The sequence below is a fragment of the Rhea americana genome, unplaced genomic scaffold (genome assembly GCF_003343005.1).
Source record: "Rhea americana isolate MKP2758 unplaced genomic scaffold, rheAme1 scaffold_30, whole genome shotgun sequence".
NCBI classification, from domain to species: domain Eukaryota; kingdom Metazoa; phylum Chordata; class Aves; order Rheiformes; family Rheidae; genus Rhea; species Rhea americana.
The window spans coordinates 2,099,421-2,110,534 of NW_028186424.1; positions in this window are offsets into that span (position 1 = coordinate 2,099,421).

Here is an 11,114-nt window from a genome sequence, read left to right on the forward strand (position 1 = left end):
CTTGACAACTCCAAGATTAAGTGTTGACTGCAGTATCCTGACAAAATTCCATATTGGCATACCTACTTAAAAATTTGTTTTGTCCCTGCTAAATGGAATGTTTATTTTGCATCATTTATTTGTGCTAAACATTTCTTTGTACTGATAAACAATAACCATAGTRAACCACAGATATGACTGTATCTTAATCGTATGTGAAATAATTCTTTACTAATGCTAATATTTCTTGGAAAGCTTAAGATCAACAAAGATGACAAAGTTTGCTGCACACATTGTATCTGAATAATTCCAACTCAGCCTATTTAATATGTTTTTTATTGAACACTTTGTATAGGTTGAAGATATTTGTGTCTGTACCTGATTGGTAATATAATTAGAAAGGAAATGAATTTTAACAGTTTTTTTTTAATTGAAGCAAAGTCTGGAAATATGACCCTCATTTTTAAAACTTCAGCCAAGCAGCCAGTCCTCTCTTTTGTAACACTTGAGTTGTTAGGCTTTGCTTAACATTACCATTTTTTTAAATGTTGTTTTTTGTTACAACTATGTCTAGGTAAACTGACATGAGTCATTTAAAACATGGATTTATTTCTGTTTATGATTAAAAGAACCTACAGTGTTACAATACTGATTCTTCTCCATCACTGTGGGATACATAAAAAGAAATCTTAGTGTTGGTCTTATCTCTTCAATGCCAGAAAGTGGTAACTTTATGAGTAGAAATGTAACAATGATTAAAGCAAAGTTTTTTGGTTTTGTTTTTTTTAAAAAGGCAACATGATTAAAGAGAATGAAAACACTCGGGTTTTAGAGTAAAATACTTCCTCTATCCCATGGGAGCAGATCTAAAGAACATCCTGTGGCTGCAGAATCATYCTACTGATGCTCTCTTTCACATGCAAATATAGGAATATTTCTTCCTGAGTCCTCATAGAAAACTGATATACAAAATTGAGCTGTAATCGTGCTGACATCTATTTTATTGATAACTACTCAGTAGTCATCATGTTGAGTAACATCCTCCAATTCTGTCAACCTCAGGTCTAGTATAGGTAGTAATAGCTAAATGTAATAAYGTATTTTGGTTCTGATGCCAGTGTGGTTTTCTTTGAGAAACATGAAGGAAAAGTGTTAAATACAATTTCAATTTAGTTTTTAACAGATAAGCTGCTTGAACTCTGACTTAAAAAGAAGCTTGGAAAAGGCATATGAAAGTGAATTAAAAAAAAACAACTGGATAATTTAAAGGCTAGCAATTTGATAATTATACAGTATACACRTCACAGTTTTATTCCTTTATAAAATGCAGGTATGAAGAATAAGAGGATTTTTCTTTTTTTTTTTTCTTCCCAAAGAATTATACTATCTGGATAAATGGACAACCAGGATATCTTACATAATCTTGAACAAAGATGCCTCGGTAATCTTTACCCATCATCCTATATCTCTCCATAGCTCATCTTGTAGTAACTATTGAAGAAACTACGTTTCTTTCCTTGCCTCTCTACCCTGCATACCTAACTTGTGTTTTCCCTGCTGCAAGCTCAGTTTACATTTCAGTTTTATTGRGGGATTTTGGAAGGAACTCTAATAACAGTAAATGATTGCACTGCTTTTCATCACTCTTTATGCATTTTCACAGGTCTTTCCTCTGATTTTTTTTCTCAAAAAATGAAAGGGAAGAAAAGGGTATCTTGTACCAAATCCTCAGCTTGGCATAAATCAATGTAGCATTTGAAGTTAATTATGGTACTTCAGTTTGTTAGTGAAGGTCATCCCTTGTTTTCTTATCATTTGTCACTCAGCAATACATTCTYGGTTGTGTGTAGAGTCTAAAACTTAAAAGACAATTTTGAAAGCAGTTGAATAGCCAGTCAGTTTTTTCTTCCTGACTTTGCGGACCAAGAACCTGGTCCTGCAACAAGGTTTTACAGTCCTAGGCCAAGTACAACACTTGCTTGACTGTGATGAGCATTAGATTTTAAAACTGGTTTATTCCAGTTCAGCTGATGCAATCAGATTAACCACTAAAACAGCAATAGTTGCTCACTTACGATGCGTCTCTTTTTCAGTTTTCCCACCTGTTTTGATGCTACGAGTCTGATTCCAGCCCTACAGAGGGAGGGGATGATTGTGGAGGCCTAATACCTCYGTGCAGCAACTGTGAACCTTCAGGTTTATAGACTAGATTTCAGCTGCCTTGGGGAGTCAAAKGAAATGTTTTACCACCTTCCTGGCCTGATTTTCCCAGGAATAGGGTAGAAGGGCCACTGAGCTATAAAGAGCTCAGTGCCTTTATGCCTTTGAATATTTATGCCTTGAATATTTATGCCTTTGAATCCGATGGCAGCTCACGCTTCATCCGGTTCAGCACTCCAGGACAGGGCTGTAAACAAAAAAGCATCTCCTGTGCTCCCGTGCTTCAGTCTACAGCAAAAGCAGGACCACAAACATTTCTATAAATCTCACATCAGTCTGTGTTTTTCTTAATCTGATATTTTTACTATTGCCAGTCTTACCACCTCAGTTTTCATGTTGATGATTCAATGCTTAAACACTTCAGTCATTTCAAGAGCTGAAAATTTCAAGTCCCTTTTCTTCTATCTTCTGCTAGCATTATCCAGAAGTCAGTCTGAAAAAGTTACCAGGTACCAGCATGACACTTTAAATAGAAACAAAAATATTTTGTTTGCATTTTGGACTGTTGGTTTTCCAGCTTGAACTACTGTGAGAGAAAGAATGAAATTGGGAGTCAACAATGAAAGTATTACTTTTCTTGCACTGTTAAATGTCATCTATCTTCTCAAGCTGAGCAGCTTTTATGCAATTTTAGAATCAACTCTTYGAGCTGGAAACAGATTTTGTGGTTCTGAAGGCATTAGAAATATATCTTAAAAGTCTGAAAATTTAAACATGATTCTAGTGCTGTTCCAGTTTCATCTGCAAATACTGAACGATGCTAAGTCATTTTTCTGTGCAAATTTCTTTTTAATTATTAATGAAGTTATATTTACGAGTCAGACTTAGGATTACAAAAGCTTTTGAGACCTTTTAAGCCTTCTGAGAACCTTTCTGTGAATTAATGCTAGACTTTTTAGCACAGGTAGAAAAGAATTTTAAGGTTATTCAAAAGACTTCCCTGAACCTACAAGAAGCTTATGTCTGTTAAAAGTATCAGACATTTTCCTCTCTCAGTCTAATTGTTTTTCCCAAGTGTCATCATTTAGGACTGCGATCTCAAATAATCACTTTTGTCTGTCAAGGTGGAATCAAGGGATTTCTTTTCCCTGCTTTCATAATTGGACCCAAGATGCAGTCCACTGCGTGTTAGCAGTGATTTACCTCCCCAGGTCTAGTTTTCTTTCCTCTGGGGCAGGCAGTGATCAAATATTCTCCTTACAATTGCTAATTAGAATTTTAAAATGTTCAGAAGCTGTACTCTGAAATAATAAACTATAGGTATGTCTTTCATCAGTTGTCTGTCCATCTTCCGTTCTGAAAGGACTGAGTCTATTTAGCCCCCTGCAAATTCCTCCACAAGCTTCACTCTGATGCCTCTTCCCACCAGATATTGCTTGATCCATTGGAACATATTTTGATTAAGAAGCATCATTTCCGAAGAAATTAAGTAACTTTAAAAATCTCCACATCTCTTTCCTGTTGCATCAGTGTACTGCCATTGATGCTAGCGTCTGCTCAGATCCAGAAGAAACTTATTCTCTCTTTGCTCAGTGCAGTATGGAGTCTGGACTAACAAACACTAAAACTGAGAGTATTTACTATGCTTCTGTTTCAGTCCAGCTAGAGTGACCTGCTCTCAAGCACTGATATACGCGGAACAGAAACAACATTGCTTTAGGAGATGCTGGTTCTCTGCTGCAGTTCRGTTGCTAGAGCTTCCACTTACAGGGAGCTTTTGGAGCTGAACTATATTCAATTTTTACAGCAAAGAACTTACAAGCAAAAATAGTTRATGGCAGAAACTGTATGTACATATACACTATTTTTTCATATCTCTGGGCTTTACAGCCTTTTGTACTAACTTTTTTATAGCATGAAAGAGGCACTTAGGCTTACGTGAGTGGTCATCTGCATCCTCATTCCTTGCACCTGGAGTGACCTTGACCTGCTCTGTTCCCACCTAATCTGTTCTCAGGGCCCTGAGGGCACTAATGGGCCTTGGTGCCCCAACCAGCTCCATCTAGGCAGAGGGTGTGAACAGAGGCCCATGGGCTCCACTGAAGCTCAGTGCTGGGCTATGCTGCAGGTGCCCCTGCCTACAGCAGTGCCTGGCCAAAGACTTCGTTGGGCCAGCCCCTCGCCTGCAGGCTAACTTGACCTCATCACAGCCGACCTGCCAAGCAAGCRCTGTGCTGCGCCTGCCCCTGGGTACCACCACGGGACTGACCCACACCTCTGGATTGACTTCCCAGCTTGACGTGGGACATGCCCTGTCACCTTTCCTGGTGCTGCGGATGGCAGGACAGACCCCGAACAGCGAGGCCCTGGCCCCGCTGGCGATGTTACCRTGCTCAGCTCCTGGCTGCCCGTTCCCGAGGGAGCAGCTGGCTGCACTGTGCACCGCAAACGTGATGCGTGCTCTCTCTTGTGGGAGTCACAAATTCCTTAATTTCCTTTATTTTAATATAGCAATATGCAGTTGTACAGCACTTACAGAATTAGAATATAAATCTATAAAGAGCATTTCAYCTGTGGATTTGATCAGTCTAAATTTGGGCTAAAATTGTGAGACCTGCATGTAATTTAAGCTCCCATTAGTACATTAGCATTTCAAACTGTCTGCTCTGTGTGGTTTCATCAAAAGGCAAACTTAACCTCAATTTTACAGGAACCAAGTGGAATGTATTGCTTGTATTTATATTGAAATAGCTTGTAAGAACCTAATACTGGATATTTCCCAGCACATTGCACCTTGTTCCCACTTACAGATAACTTTTCATAAATGCTTGTGAGTTCAGGAAAATCACATTTTCTATCACTTTCATTTTAATATAAAATCACATTATTCCCTCAAATTAGTCACARTATTCCCTCAAATTAGTACACAATATACATTTTTACTATCTAAAATGCAGCAAATGCTTTAAAGAATGAAGAGCATTATTGCCACCTGGTGGGAGACTGGTATGTATCAACTTAATAATTACCAACGGGATTTTAAAGATGTTKAAACAGCTCAAACTGATCAACAACATCCGAGGGAACACAGACTACAGCTGGCACCAGGGGAATTACCAGATAATTGCATTTGCTATGACAAAATGGCATTATTGGAGAGCTGAATCCTGCCCCCACACTTCCCTTAAGGTCAGGTAAAGTCACTGTTAAAGTTAGTAAACACCACTGCTTTTAAACGTAGTTAACAGGATTGGAGTACTGAAACATGTAAATAAAATCTGAAGAGGCGTAGTGAAATATATGGTAAAGTTGTTTCTAAAAGGTTTTGCAGAGATACAAGTTGAATAGGCAAAGAAGAGACCTTTAAACCTTCGTATTTCAAATTCACTGGTGCCTTTGTCACGGTTATTTTATGTAACTGACAATAAATAATGTGAACTTTTGTAGATATTAACAATTTGGAACTTCTCTAATAATTCATTAACACTTTACTTTCACATATATGTAAACGTGCTTGTATTATAAGCTTTCCTATGAGTGGCCAGCTTTTTAGGCAGGGAGCAGTAGGATTTGGAAACATCATTACTGACACAAATATAATTTGAAAGTGCAATGACTAATATAACACTAAGAAGGTTTCTTGGCTAAAAACACTGAAAGCCACAATGAGACAAATTTTATCTTACATATATGCGACTAAGAGCATGCATTCTTGTCAGAAATTTGCTTTGCACATTTTAAAAATATTTAATTCTACAAAATCTCTATTACAGAATTCTTTACATTAAAAGTACCTGATATTGAGAATTAGCAACTCYGCTTTCAAATAGCAACTTATACACAATGTTTGTGGATGGAGAACATGTCTATGTGTAGCCGTGTGCCAGGTGGAATCATGGAAAGGTGGGAAGATGACTTACAGAAAAATTTTTGTAGTATGCTTTGCAAACTGTTAACACTATTTCAAGTCATACAAACTGTTCTGTTCAACAAAGAGATGGTAATTTCTATTTGTCCAAAGTGATCCAGAGATTATTTTTTCCTAAAATAAGAGAAGATGCCTATAATATGAATTCTTAATATTCAAGGCTTGAGTTAACTAATTCTAGAGCTAATTTCCCTTTAACTAGATTTGAAACTGCCAGACATCAGGAATTTTCATTGACAGCTGACTTTCTGTAATGATTTTCTCCACCTTCTTCTTTTGTCCTGCAACTTGGGAGGAATTTGACAAAAAAACCTCTTGCTCTAMAGCTAGTTTTTAATCTATTCAAACTGTACGGAAAATACAAAGGGAAAGCTAGTTACCAGGATATACTGGGTTTTAAAAAAAGTGTATATTTGTATTGTATTGGGGTTAACTCACAGACATATTGGGGCCAGGGGCTGGAGAATTTGTACACTTTACAGCAATCCTTCTAGAATTTTTTGCATCACTGCCTTCTGATTTGTATCTCAGAAATAAAGTCTAATACAGAGCTGTATTTCAGAAAGTAAAAGCAATCTCTTGCATCCTGGGAATGCTGGAAATTATCTGAACCATACTTGTGTTGTTGTTTGGGGATTTTTTGACTGATACATAAAGAAAAATCTAAACAAAATTACATAGAAATCAGGGAAGATTTTTAAGTTCTTTAGATGTATTTATTTTGTGTGGATGACGGAACATTTTTGTTCTTCTGTTTTCTATCCATGCTTTGCTTGCTTGTTTAATCCATAAACCAGTATCTGGCATGTAGTCAAACAGGAGGTATATGTGTCCCCCCTCAAGCAGATAACAGTATTAATGAATACAACGTTCTCTAGGTATATCATACCATAACATTGGATCTGGAAGTCTATTTTTAACTGAAATTAATTCAGCTCTCATAACAGTATCCAAATTGTTTTATTCATTTACACTAGAGGTCACTGTGTGCAAAAGATTATGCTCGACTTTCAAAGGAAAAGAACACTAATACATTAATTCACAGAACAAATTTTGTGGTGTGCTTTGCAGTTTGAGAGGTTGATGTGAGCTTGTCTATGCTAAATATGTTTTTTGGTCATGGCACCATGGTACTGCAACCTTACTTATTTGCAAATTATTTACAAATCCTAATATGAGAAATTACCTACACAGAGAAATTCTTGGTGTTTAAAGACATCAAATTAAATTTTAGACAAAATTTCATCTCTGATAACACCAAATTAATTCAAGCCATAGTTCCAGCCTTTGTTGATTTTTGTTGTTGTTGTTTTTTAATGTATAAGGATCTGAGCTAATATTCCTTCACTCTAGAGAAAACTGGCCTGTTTTCTCTGGAMTGTAACACAACAGAACAAATGCAACCTTGAGTCAGGTGCAGCTTTGGGCATTATGGAGCTGTGTCTCAGTTAGACTGTGGATTAACAATGAAATTGGTAGCTGTCTCGTATGAAAGCTGTGAAAAGAACAACACAACATTCAAGGAAGTGAAAGAGGGCTACGCTCCCCTTTGCATACACCTGAGGAGTCATCTCAGAAYAGCTGCAGTATTAAAAGTCCTCTGCCCTTTGTAATTATAGCCTGTGTGGCTTTTGCTTCTATCTGTGTCTGTTTTTAAAATCTTTCTGTTTTCCACAGTGTATACCCATGGTTAGAAAAGATAGCTGCAGAGACAAATACAAAAGCGAACATCTGATGCCACAAAACGGAGCATTCGTGAAAAGGCAAATGTGGTCCATTTCCTTACTGCTATGTGAGCTTATGGGAGAATTACTGTGTTGCAGTCTTATATAAAGCAAAGATGATGAATATTACTTGCATGCTGCCATCCAAAGACTAATTGGCATAAGGCAGTGGAATAAAGGCAGAGGTTAAGAAAGCAAGAGGCAGATGCTCACATTACCCTRTGTACTTTGGCCTGCTCAGGGAAAAACACAGGCTACCCCAACGCTGGAGTGCTAGTGGTATTTAACATGCAGACCTGGGAAGAACATTCTTCATCCACAATCTTCACATAACTCCTTAATTCCCATTTTTTTTTTCTTTCTGTGCCAAATTTCTTAGTCTCATGTTTTTCTTTCCATTTCCTCCCACCYTTGCCTTTATTAATTCTTCCTCCCAAATGTCCATCCCAGAAGGCACTGACATCCTAGCCATTGATATCACATCGTTCCTTCAACGATGGATCCTTCAATCAAGATTCTACGCCTATCGTCTCAGTAYGATTACTGCTTTTTTTGACAGAAAACATTTACTCCTTGAGGCTTACATGTTGCCTGGAAATAAAAACGTCTGGTTTAAGTTGGTCTGCAGTCTAATGAAAAAATAGTGTCCCAGCTAGCTGCTCATGAGGCAAGCTAGAGCTTTTATTGAACTAATTTTATGCTGATGTAATTCCTCRGTTAACTAAATTATTGTTAACATGGGTGTAACAGAGTAAACAACTAAGCCTATTATTTTGAAATAACAGCTGTTCCCTTAATCAGAAAGGTGGGGCAGAACAAAATCATTTTAAGATAACTTTTAGTATAGGTTATTTAACATCACTTAGATATTTCTGTTTTCATAATATAGAGTAACTTCCTCTGTCTTCCTTTTGTCACGGAATTATACCTTCCTTTCACAGTATGTAATTACTGAAGATGCACACGACATTTCTATGATTTTTTCAGTCCTTTTTCTCTCATAACAAAGTACTGCCAGCAATTTTTTGCCAGGATTATCATATTCCAGAAACATCCAGGCTAATTACCTCAGATCTGCTTCTGACTGTAAAATAGACTAAAGAAATGGACTCCTATTCAAAGGTACTGTGACAAGCATACCGAGTTCAAGGCTAATCACTGGAGTGATTCACGCAGATCTATTCTCGTGGATTATCACTGCTTTATTTCTTCCTTTTAGGAACTCTTTGAATTGTTCCTACTCTGGGCCAGTGAGAAGCTGCTTGTATGTAAGCAATGCTACAAATGTGATTTTATTTCAGCAATATGATAGGTAAATCAGTTTGTATTGATTGATTTATAACAAGATGTTGCTCAGCCTGATTCTGTCTTACTGTTATTTAATTTTCTAAGAGACAGACCTTTTTAATCCTTGCAATACTACACACATACCTAAATACTGGAAATTTTACAACAGAACTTCAGTGAAAACTTCAGAGCCTGTAGCGCACTCCAGAGTCACTGCACTTTAACAGAGGCTTTATATGAGTTACTTGCATCATTAGATGTACCTGTTCTCCTATATTTCTAGAATTCACTGATGAGTATATGAAAGAGTAATTAATTTCAGCTTCTATCTGAGTACAGTATGCAAGATGTTCAGGCTATCTTTCATACTGCATTTTATCATATCTTGAATAAACAATGTTTACAGAAATCAGCTAAAGCCAACTAACACCACTCTGTAAGCTTACAAAATATTTGCAAAAGGATTATTGATTATTTAATGGAGACAAAACAGGCTGAACTTCAGGCTTTTTACTGTGTTCTTGCAGTATGATTTTTTAAATTGTGGTACATAAGTGAAATTAAAAAGATGTTGCAGTATTACAGTATTTCCATGTTTCTTCTCTTTTTAATAATTGCGAACTGTGATAATGCCAAATGCGAACTGTTTGATCATTTTGGGGAAAGGTGAGCTGAAGTGAAATCAGTGGGGTTCATAATGGCAGCTGCCACCATGTTTGAGTAGGATTCACTTTCAGTAACATTATGTGTATTTGTATGTAATAGGTGYGTGTCTATAAAATGTGACAAYCCATTTACTGCAGTGCTCTCTCTGGCATTTTCTAAAGCAGGGATCTGATCGAGTTCAGCAATAGCATTAATACAGTGTAAGACCGCTCGTAAGCAACCGCAGAATATATTTTACTCAGAGTTTCACTGTTAAGTAGGTTAGTATTCAGTGAGAGCAGTTTTAAGCTTGAACTCAACTCCTTTGGAACGGCTTGTGCCCTGTGTCACTGTGCCTTGTGCTGCAGACGRAGCCTTTATATTACACTTCCTTGTTAGCTGCTTTTCCAGCTACCACCCTCTTTTCCACAGCTCTCTATGCAAGTCACATCCCCTAAGCACACCCACTAAACATCGAATCAACTGTGCAGAAAGAAGTCTTAAAACAAATGTGAATAGCAGGGGGAGTAGATTGCTGCAGTGAAAGTTGTCACCCCTGAGTTAAATCATGCTGTCAGGCTAAAGAAACAACTAAGCAGTTAACACAACACAGGCATTTTAGGCCCCTGGTAAAACGCTATTAAATTCAGAGTACAAAGCTTCTACTTAAAAACAACCCTGTTTTAATGCACATTTTAAGTAACTGTAAGTTTAATTCYATGTTTACTTTGGGTAAAAGGAAGAATTCTGTTACAACTTCCAAGGAAGGGAAGCAATAAAGTAAGCCTTGATGTTGGGGGCATTTTTATTCAGGGTTTTAAAAACAACCAAAAAGGCAGTGATCTGTCATTTCAAAAATGAGACCTATGATAGCTCCCCACAATGTACTGCAAACTTGCAGCTTCTGAAAATTAGGTGAAGGGATCAAACCACTCAGCTGAACGACTCCCAAGCTCACCTGTTCGGAGTTTGTGGTTTTACTTCATCAGGAGCTACTCAAGGCACCACACAGAGACCAAGAATTTTTTTAAGTGGCTCGAAAATGAGCAAGAATGCATTACTTCTAGAGGTAAGCGAGTTCGCTGCCAGGACAGCAGCAACGCTCCGGGTAACTTCACGTCCCTCCCTTCGCTCCCCCGGGAGCTCTCCCCGCACGGCAGCGGAGCGCCGCGCCGCGCCACGGCGGCTGCTCAGCCACCGCGCTTCGCTCCCCCCTCTGCGCCCCCGCGGCCCTCAACCGCCGCACGCAGCCTCGCCGCGGAGGCCGCCCCTCCTCGAGGCCGGTTTACCGGCGCGCCCGCGGCCTGCCCGCGGGGAGGAGCGCGCTGCGCCCAGCCCGGCTGCGAGGGGCACCAGCCGCTCCCCCTTCTCCGGCCCCACAGCCGCCCTCC